We start from the raw sequence: 10,893 nt of genomic DNA, 5'->3' as shown, positions 1-10,893 counted from the left end.
TACCATAAATTTTACTATCCATTTTTGTTTTGACTATAATTATTTTAGCTAATAATTCTATCCACTCTTATCAGATATAATCTTATTTATTCTTTGAACTAGTATGTTATTTTATTGATAACGTGTATATATAGTTTACAAATTCATCACAAAACTTTGTTCACATATAAAAATGAATTTATGATGCTCAACTGATTCAAGATTATTTCTCCTTTTTTTAAACGGGAGTTTATCTATTCAAAATTTGGTTAGAAAATTTTTTCATGTTAGTTAAACGATTGTTTCGTAATCATCTAATAGTTTAGCCATATTTCTATTCACTATGTTTAATTAGTGGTCTTTTCTTATTGAGGTATAAATTGAATTTTCATATCCAATCATATATATACTTTTTCTTTTCCTTACGAGTCACTTATTATATTTTAAGAGCTATACTCTAATTTGAATATACTATAATTTGAATGTGTCTTATATAGGAGAATCTTGTTATGATCATGGATAAAATTTATATTTTTCAATTAGACTTTTAATAATCTTTCTTGCCTTGATATATCTAACTAGACAGTTAAGTAGAAATACGTTGTTCATACATCTTTTTATTATTCTTACTATACATGTATAACTATAAATTAGAAATTACATGATATCAAGTGTACCCGTCAATCTGTATTACTCGCGTTTAATAATGTTTCATAACATATTTGTTATGTATATGACATCTAGGTTAGATGATCATGTTTTCTTTTTGACATCTATGTTAGATGGTAATTGTTTCTTCTTCAGACGTCGTTTCTTTCAATTTAGTTCAATTTAGGATTGCCACGAATTTAATCTTTTGATAGGGATATTAAATGCTTAAATATGAGTTTAGTTATCAGTCTCTCTCTCTCTTTTTTTTCGGGCCCTTTGTTCAAATTTTATTCATGAGTTTATTTGATTTCTTTTCGTTTCATGCAAATTACGATCGTTGTATCTATTCAGACATATAATTCATAGTATATAGTTATGGTTGTATTTCAACGGGGAACTAGCTTTTAGACCCCACCGCGTTGCGGCGGGATGTTAAGCTTAGTAGAGGTGGTATTAGTTGCGGGTTTAAACCCTTCATTGGCAACACAGTATATGTGTCGTTTGTCGTTTGTATGAGTCGATTGCTGGACAACTGAGGATGCAATACATTAATACAACCAAATAGATAGTATTATTGATGTAGGATTAACTAAAAAGTATGCGTTGTCATTTTTTTAAATGACACATCAAGTTTAACGTAAACTCTATTGCCTATGGTTCTGGACCTCTGGTTCAACCACTGTCTCCACCTCAAATGCAAAATTGCAACGCAGTTTGATTTTGTGAAGGACATCATCTGAAACAAACATTCACAATTATATCATAAATAGCTCACATTGAGTGAATGAGTTCAGCCTAAGTCTGAACATTAGATATTTAATAAATAGGTTTAATATACCTGTAATCTTATGAAAAAAACTTAATTCTCAAATTCTATATTGAATTTATGAAATTAATATAAGTTGCCTTTGAGAAGTTCACAAACAATTAACAAATGCTGAAGAATTGAAGTATTATAAGACTCCGTAATATTATATGTTAGTTAACATGTGTATAAGCAATTATTATAATATATGCAAGTTGACACAGAGGTAAATCAAATAATGTTGTAAAGTGTAAACATGAAATACGAATAAGACGAATGCTTCAACACAATTGATGAACCAAGATAAATATACATAAACATAATCGTCGGAAAAAGTTGGAGCACCGGCAAACACCCCACAACAGACAACCGTCGCCAGCAGTTCACTGTCGCCTAAGTTGTGAATCCGAAACTGGTGACGATATACGACGGGTAATGATATCGATACAACCGAAACCCTAAAGTTACCCCCAAATCAGATAAATTAGAGCAACAACAGTCTAAATCGAAGCCACAAACGTTGTACATCACCGTGTTACTTCCGCCACCCCGATAAAGTTTAAGCAAATTAATTAATAATGATTGAATAAGCCTTCTATCTAACAACAATTTTCAGGTCTAGTTAGACATACTATGATCTGATTATAAAGCGTTATGAATTGTGATATTGTAGTAGTCTATATACAAAGAACACGCACATGGGTGGTTGCTAACAATGGGCATTTTCTTATTCACTTCCCAACCTCCGATTAGTTAATAAACTAACTCACTGCCACATATACCATGCACATTGACATGCAAACCAAATCATGACACCTTTTGTTCATATGCTCTTCTTTTTTTATGGTTTTGGCATTTTGCATTTGCAGCCATCTCAAAACCACGAGTAAATCTCACTTCAAAAATATAAATCAAATCACTCTTGGATCAGATCTCTACTATGGCTGCAACATAGGTTGTCACGCCAAATGTAGGGGCATCCACGTAGCCTAGAAGAAAAGCCATCGCCAAAGGTGCCCGAAAAGCACACCGGTGAACAACCAACAGAAAAATCAGAACAACTATTAAATCAATAAAGATTTAAACAAAAAATTAAGAACAACATAAAACCACCAGCCACCGCCACAGGCGGTCGGAAATGGCGTGGTTCATATATTAATTGGTAAGGTACAACCATATATGCACAACTTACAAAGAAAATGAACACAGATAAAAGGATCAGTGAAATGTGTGTGTTGGCCAAATCGGCCACCGGAATACCAGGTCAACCACTACTGCCACCTAAGGTTTCGAAACAGAGCCCAGCGACCACCGTAGGATGCAAAACACCACCACTGGATCCTCACCGTCACAATACCCACCCACCCTTCCAATTACCTCCCCACTAAAAGGCCATCAGACCACCACCGCCGACACCACACCACCGCCACCTAGGGAGTCCGAATGGAACCCGCCAACGTAGATGGATGTCAAACTCAAACATGATTGTGGGGACGACCTTACTAAAAAGGCAGTCGGACCATCGCCGCAACCTAGGGTTTCCAAATGCAACCCAGCAACAGAAGATGGGATGTTGAACATTATAGAGGTAGGGTACTAAAAAGACCCAAATACCCTTAAGTAACACCCACGGGTCAACCAAAAACATCTCACAAGTCACCCGCGGGACATAAGAACCATCCGCATAGATCATCTGAGGAAGAAACACCCTCGTGGCACATACGGAAGCATCCTGGCACCCTCAAGAGTCATCCGCAAGAAAGAATATCTTTCCGCGTAAATGACCACGAGGTAATGCCCCGGGACAACTGTCAACAACCAATTACCTTCTAGAAGATTCGCCAAGATGATTTCTTGGGCATTACGTGATCCATCAGCCAATTAGCTAGTGACACGTGACAAGGTCTTTATAACCGTGCACATGGCCAATATTACCCCATTAACCAATAATAGAGCGACACGTGTCCAGGTTGTTATACATGCACATGTAACGTATAAGATAAACCTATCATATAAGGACACGGGTCCAGACGGTTATGAGGCGTCTTCTAAAGAGACAACTGGCCCAATCACTTCCCCACACACTTCGGCCATAAATACCCTCTCAATCATCATGAGGTATTCATTCACTACCACGGTACTCTCTCAATTTACTTAAGTACTTTACTCTCGTCAGAACTGTACTTATTCTCACACCGGAGGGTGGTTACGGGAAGACACCCCCCCCCTCTTGTCCTTCCCATAACAAGCTCACGGTGTCTGTTTTGCAGGTTCACGTCACTGGACTTTGGGCAATTGTGTTCATATCATATTGGCAGTTAACCGTATCCTACCCTGTAGACTCATTGGATCCAGGACCCGTAATCGGGGAGTGGATCCGTGTTTCTTCATTGGCGCCATCCGTGTCTTTGTTAGAACAGCAGAAAGACTTTTTCTCCTCGTTTTCTTTACGATATGAATCAATTACCTAAAGGCCGACGGAGAATCAGTCGCAACCTTCACGAGATCTCAATATTGAATCACGTGAAGGAGCAACATCCGTTTTTGCTAGAATCACAAACTCTGCTCCACGAACTGATGCCGTGAACCCTGAGGTTTTACCGTAGGTGGTTCAGCGGCTAGGGGACACTTCACTCCATTAACAAATACTACTCCGGTAGATGTTGGGAATGTTGCTACACCAACTACTGACCTGGGGCATGTCACAGCCCCAGGAGGTTCTAACTTGAGGAATCTAGAACGAATTACAAGAGAAGTCCACCGAACTCAGTCAAAGTTAGGTTTGTAAGAAGATTCTAGTGATTCTAACCAAAGAAGAGCTCATCGTCATAGCTTCAGAACCGAAGGACTTTTGTCTCCTGACGAATGGCTTCGTGTTCAACAAGATAGTTTGAAAGCGGAATATGAACGTCGGGTCCGTAAAGAACGATTCCATGGTCGTACCCTGACGTATGATGAGCTCCCCAGGAGATCTATTTCTCCTCCCATAAGGGGAAGCCACATCCAATATAGTCTACCACCGGAACAGAACGTAGGAGAGATCCAGAGGTTACGTCCTCGTCCTCGCATAGATATGCGGGTATCATCTTATGAGAATGAATTGGACGGATACGACTCAACTTATAACACGGAAGGTAGTTACTACAGCGGAGATAGTCGCTTCCCTTCGTACGGAGGGACTAGCTATCCACGCCCAGTTGTCCATCATGCGGGGTATCATAGAAATGCTGAGTATGATTTTTCCAAACCATATCGCCAAGAATCTTTCGCAGAGAAATCAAAATTTATTTCGAGCATCGCGACAGCTCCATTCCCGATTAATGCAAAGATTCCAACATCCATTTTTATATAATGGAATGACTGATCCTAGCGATCATCTGTTAAGGTTTGGAGCAGTTGGAGGAGTCAGTGGTTGGACTCTTCCATATTGGTGTCACATGTTCGCACTAACATTCACCGGGGCGGCGTGGGAGTGGTTTGAGAAATTGCCATGTTGAAAGATTACAAGTTGGAAAGACTTTGTAGCAAAATTCTCTCAGCACTTTAGTCAACAAAAGAAACATACTCGTGATCCTTCAGAAATACTAGATGTTACAAGGCGAAATAACGAGTCTATTGAAGACTTCATTACTCGTTTTACTAACGAGAGCCTTAACATCGGAGGGGTAAGCGAAGATACGCTACGAGGAGCATTCTGTAAGAACGTCCATAGTGATGCCTTGATCCGTACTCTAACAGGAAGAGATGGAATGCCCGAGTCATGGGACGAAATCATGAAGGCATCAAAGTTGTTTGCAAGAACTGAGAAAACTCTAAGTTCCAGTAGTCAAAAGCAATCACCGAAGATTGAATTTCAAACTCCGAGACTGAACAGGCAGGCTAAGGGACCAATATGGTCAAGACTTCAGCCAAGTGCGGAAACATCTACGCCTTTTGATGCAAGGTCTTTGATCGGCAATAAAAGTAAACGTAATTTTTCAGCTCGTTCCTCTAACAGCTGGACCCAGTTATCAAAGACTCCCTCAGAAATTCTCACCACGGAGAATCTGACTTTCCGGAAGCCTGAACCAATACCACGGAAGTCATTCCTTGATAACAAGAAACACTGCTCATATCATAATGATATTGGACACAATACGAATTAATGTGTGGCCCTCAGAAATGAAATTGAAGCAGCTGTTAAAAATGGTAAACTCGAACATTTGGTTAAGGGCGTACGAGCAGGGACTGGCAAACCTCCCGCAAAGGACAGTCAGGGCCCAGCTAAAAGGCAAGTCAAAGATCTGAATGTCCACATGATTCAGGGGAGACATTCGGGTAAAGGAAAAAGGAGAGACTATTCAGACGAGGAATGGAAGAACGAGCCCGTGATCTTTCCTCGGATCAAATGAGGCCCGTGTAACAAAAACCCGCTGATAATTACTGCCGAATTTGGTCATTACCGGTCACAATATGTGTTCTTTGACACAGGCAGCACGTCTGACATTATGTACGAACAGTGTTTCGAACAATTGGACGAAGAAGACAAAGAAAGATTACAACCAATTCATGCTCCTGTTTCTGGTTTCGGGGGAGAGATAATGCACCCGCGCGGTGTTATTACTTTCCCGGTCACACTAAGTGACGGAGTACGTTCAAGAACAGAAGAAGTTGAATTTTTGGTCCTACCAGCAACTTCTAAACATGACATTATTTTGGGACGAGAGGCGATCGGAGACTTCAATGCCCATCCGTCCACAGCCCATGGTGCAGTAGGAGTTCCAACTCGCACTGGTGTGGCGATAATTCATGTAAACCGACATTGTTTTACAACCGAGAGTTCAAGACCAAGCAAGGTCCCAAGACATGCTCAGAGGACCGAACCTGAGAAATGGGTTTTGAATAAGAAGTCTCCGGACCAGACAATTACAATAGGACCCGCTATCTCGGAGATAGTGAGAACCTTTTTAAAGCAATTATTGACCAAGAACATCGACATTTTCGCGTGGCAGCACGCGGACATGACTGGTGTCCCGCGGAGCATTTCGGAACACAAGTTAAAGGTAAATCCGTTGATCACCCCAATTGTGCAAAAGAAATGAAAGATGGGCCCGAAACAAACGAAGGCCATGAATGAGCAAGTGCAAGATCTTCTTCACGCTGGAATTACACGAGAAATCAAGTACCAAACGTGGGTGGCAAACCCAGTAATTGTTCCGAAAAGCAACGGAACGTGGAGAATGTATATAGATTATAAAGATCTAAACAAAGCATGTCCGAAAGATTGTTACCCACTTCCGGAGATCGACTTAAAGGTGGATGTTGTGGCTCCTTTCAAATTTAAGTGCTTCCTCGATGCTTACAAAGGGTATCACCAGATTCATATAGCAGCTAATGATGAGGACAAGGCAGCGTTCCGCACTGACCAAGGAACATTCTGTTACAGAATGATGCCTTTCGGGTTAAAAAATGCGGGTGCCACATACCAACGATTGATGGATCAGGCCTTCAAGGGTCAGATAAGTCGAAATCTCGAAGTGTATATGGACGATTTAGTGATAAAAAGCACCGAAGAAGACCAAATGTTGAGGGACATAGAAGAAACTTTTGAAACCTTGAGAAGCATCAATATGAAGCTGAATCCAGCAAAGTGTTCATTTGGGATGGAAGAAGGAAAGTTCCTCGGGGTAATCGTTACGGGCACCGGTTTCAAAGCTAACCCAAACAAGGTTCAAGCAATAGCCCGTGTGCCGTCTCCCGCTTCCCTCAAAGAAAGATCAAGGGGTTCAGAAAAGGAAAGCAAGTTCGTATTCAGAATTCAAAGGCGATAAAACTTCAAAAAGAAGTTAACTCCCACTATTTATACCCACGCAATTAATGTGATGGGATGCGAACAGTGGAGAGAGAAAAAACCATCCAATGAAGGACTGCCACGTCACGCGGGAAATTCGAAAAAGGGGGAAAGTTGTACAGTCGGGTACAGTAACAACCGTCAAAAACGTCCTGTCACTTGCACACGCGCCTGCGAGTGGTCAATTTGTCCTTTTTCATGATTATCCACAACAACAAAAGATATTTCTCACCAACTTGCAAAAGTCAAAAATCCCCAAATCCACACTAAGTCCAGAATTTCACCCGCATAAAATACTTCACACGGAAGAAACACTGGACTGGGGGGACTTATAGAGGTAGGGTACTAAAAAGACCCAAATACTCTTAAGTAACACCCGCGGGTCAACCAAAAACATCTCACAAGTCACCCGCGGGACATAAGAACCATCCGCATAGATCATCTGAGGAAGAAACACCCTCGTGGCACATGCGGAAGCATCCTGGCACCCTCAAGAGTCATCAGCAAGAAAGAATATCTTTCCGCGTAAATGACCACGAGGTAATGCCCCGAGACAGCAGTCAACAACCAATTACCTTCTAGAAGATTCACCAAAATGCTTTCTTGGGCATTACATGATCCATCATCCAATTAGCTAGTGACACGTGACAAGGCCGTTATAACCGTGCACATGGCCAATATTACCCCGTTAACCAATAATAGAGCGACACGTGTCCAGGTTGTTATACATGCACATGCAACGTATAAGCTAAAGCTATCATATAAGGACACTCGTCCAGACGGTTATGAGGCGTCTTCTAAAGGGACAGCTGGCCCAATCACTTCCCCACACCCTTCGGCTATAAATACCCTCTCAATCATCATGAGGTATTCATTCACTACCACGGTACTCTCTCAATTTACTTAAGTACTTTACTCTCGTCAGAACTGTACTTATTCTCACGCCGGAGGGTGGTTACGGGAAGACCCCCCCCCCTATTGTCCTTCCCGTAACGAGCTCACGGTGTCTGTTTTGCAGGTTCACGTCACTGGACTTTGGGCAATTGTGTTTATATCATATTGGCAGTTAACCGTATCCTACCCTGTAGACTCATTGGATCCAGGACCCGTAATCGGGGAGTGGATCCGTGTTTCTTCAAACATGATGGTGGTGACGACCTATGTGGTCGAAAGACAATGGTAGCCGGCATAAAATAGTGGATGTAACTAAGAGAGAGAGAGAGAGAGAGAGAGAGCCCTTCATGTCTCAACTCCTGATGTGGTAATCACACAAATGACGAAACCTCATGACTCAGCTTCTTCTAATCCCACATGTTATCACACAAAGCCTTATAGAAAATGTAAAACTAACTTAGCAAAGAGTACAACAATTAAAGCATAAGATAGTTGTGTTTTAATATATATATATATATATATATATATATATATATATATATATATATATATAATAGGTTATAACCCGTGCACTACACGGGACTGGGTACGAAACATTTTAAAATTAAGAACATTTTCTATAATTAAATAAAAATTATATCTTTAACAATGTTTCATTTACAATTACATACTAATTTCACTTCACTTGAGTAGAGAGACATGTCTTATCTCTTATCTAATTCTAAACAACCATTCAAAACCTATAAATTAATTTCACTATACTCAATTCAAGTTATTTACAACTCAGATATGTTAGAACTCGTTTAACCGTGTATCATGAGAGATGGTAATAAAATAAATACAACAAACATTATGGGTATGGTTGTTTTAGTATTTATTTATAAGATTTCACATGATTAAAATAGCTTTGAATTACTTTAAAAGATTTTATTATTATTGTTTAGGTTAATAACTAAACTGAGTTTTTTATTTGGGTTTAAACCTATTGACTTTTATGCTCATATTTCAATCTAAACCCATCCAACAACTAAAATCACTTTCAATCCCAATCTCTCATTCCAAAACTCATAAAAAGATAACCCCATAAGATTTCAAAAAAGGTAACCATGCATTGACCAGAGCACAAAATTTCTTTTACAAAGAAGGGGGGAGTATAAGCACCGTTGGAATACATAATGTGGTGCAAATAAGTTTTATGGATTTTGTACTTCGTTTCTCCAATGCAGAATCTGAGTTTATTTGGTTTTAACAGTTCTGTGAGGCCTGTTGAAAATTGAGTTGCCTACTAATTCTTAAGCAGACGGATACAAAGAGAATCCAGGTCATACATTGCCTGCAACAGATTGATGAATACATGGTTAATAAAAATATACCATCAACAATAAAACATACAAATAAGAGCCACTTTAACATAAGAATCCACAAATTAGCAGTACCTTAAGTATATTCTCACTCTGCCCGTGTGACCAGGATAAAGAGGAAGTTTTCCTTCTCTAAGATTTTGAAAATAGGGTCCAGAATCCGGCAATATTAAACCCCTTATTATTTCATAAATAGTAGCTCCAAGAGAGAATATATCAACTTTGTCTAAGTGATCGTAGTTGTCTTTCAAGATTTCTTCTGGAATGTATCTTGCATCACCTTAATCGATTGATAAACTCCCATCAATAAGACCTGCACAACCAAAATCACCAAGCTTGTAAACATCATTATTCACACATATATTTTCAGGTTTCACATCTAAGTGAACTATCCCTTTTTCATGTATAAATTGCAATGCCTTGACGATCTATAACCAACACCATAATTGTTATAATTGACCTTAAGGACTTTATGTCATAAAACTTAACACACGAGTGGCATAAACTATAAAGCATATTAAACTGATGCATTGCTTCCAGCAACTTCACCCCCTGGGCATATTTTAGACGAATGGTTGATAAGTATACTGCGATCACAGAGTTTCATTTGAATATACAATTGCTTAATTTTAAACAGGGAAGTATTATATCCAACAATGTTTTACTGATATCCTGTAATTCATTTTAGGATTATTATTTTTTTTCGCAATAAAAGTAAACTAAAGAAAATGAACAACTATATAAAATGTTTTTAAAGTACTTACTTAATGCAGCTTAAGCTTGAACTTCTATTAAAGCTTTTTGCCTGTAAAACTGCCCCATATTAGCAATATAAAAAAGAGTGTGATGTACAGACTATATGCATACATACACCAGCATTGATGAATATAGCAGCTATATTGAAGAAACCTAGTCCTAGAGTAAGAAAAATTAAATTCCTTTCAATTTCGTGATATAATTTCATGGTACTTCATTTGACAACATACATGCAACCATCAATTCTCTTCAAGACTTTGAATACATGACTGAAGTTTCCAGTACCAATTTGCTGGAAGAGGAAAAATAGTTTTAAAAACTATAGGTGCGCTTTAGAAAGATAGTAAGAAGATGGAAATATCCTTTTTACCTCTATTTCATGAAAATCTGTTTGATAGTGAAAATAACCCATCCTAACCCATACCCACCAGGATCGAAACCCATCATGTCTGATCACCCAATCCAATCCAACCCATTCATATTGCCCCTTGGCTTCTTACCATTTTCTCTCCTTAGTCGACCCGATTACATGTCCCATGTTATTGAGTTAAAAAAGAACCACATCCGGCTTCATATAGTCAAACTCATAACTTTGAGTTAATTTGATAAATCCTATA

The 10,893-nt window shown here is 39.1% G+C and overlaps 1 pseudogene; it reads right to left on the bottom strand.

Annotated features, from left to right (window-relative positions):
* Nucleotides 1-9,394: 9,394 nt before the first annotated feature.
* LOC143616500 (wee1-like protein kinase) lies at nt 9,395-10,688 on the bottom strand (annotated as a pseudogene).
* Nucleotides 10,689-10,893: the final 205 nt, after the last annotated feature.

This window comes from Bidens hawaiensis, unplaced genomic scaffold (genome assembly GCF_021521415.1).
Source record: "Bidens hawaiensis isolate Kalapana, Puna unplaced genomic scaffold, B.hawaiensis_p1.1 tig00047632_1, whole genome shotgun sequence".
In the NCBI taxonomy this organism is placed as follows: domain Eukaryota; kingdom Viridiplantae; phylum Streptophyta; class Magnoliopsida; order Asterales; family Asteraceae; genus Bidens; species Bidens hawaiensis.
This window is presented reverse-complemented; position numbering and strand designations above follow the sequence as displayed.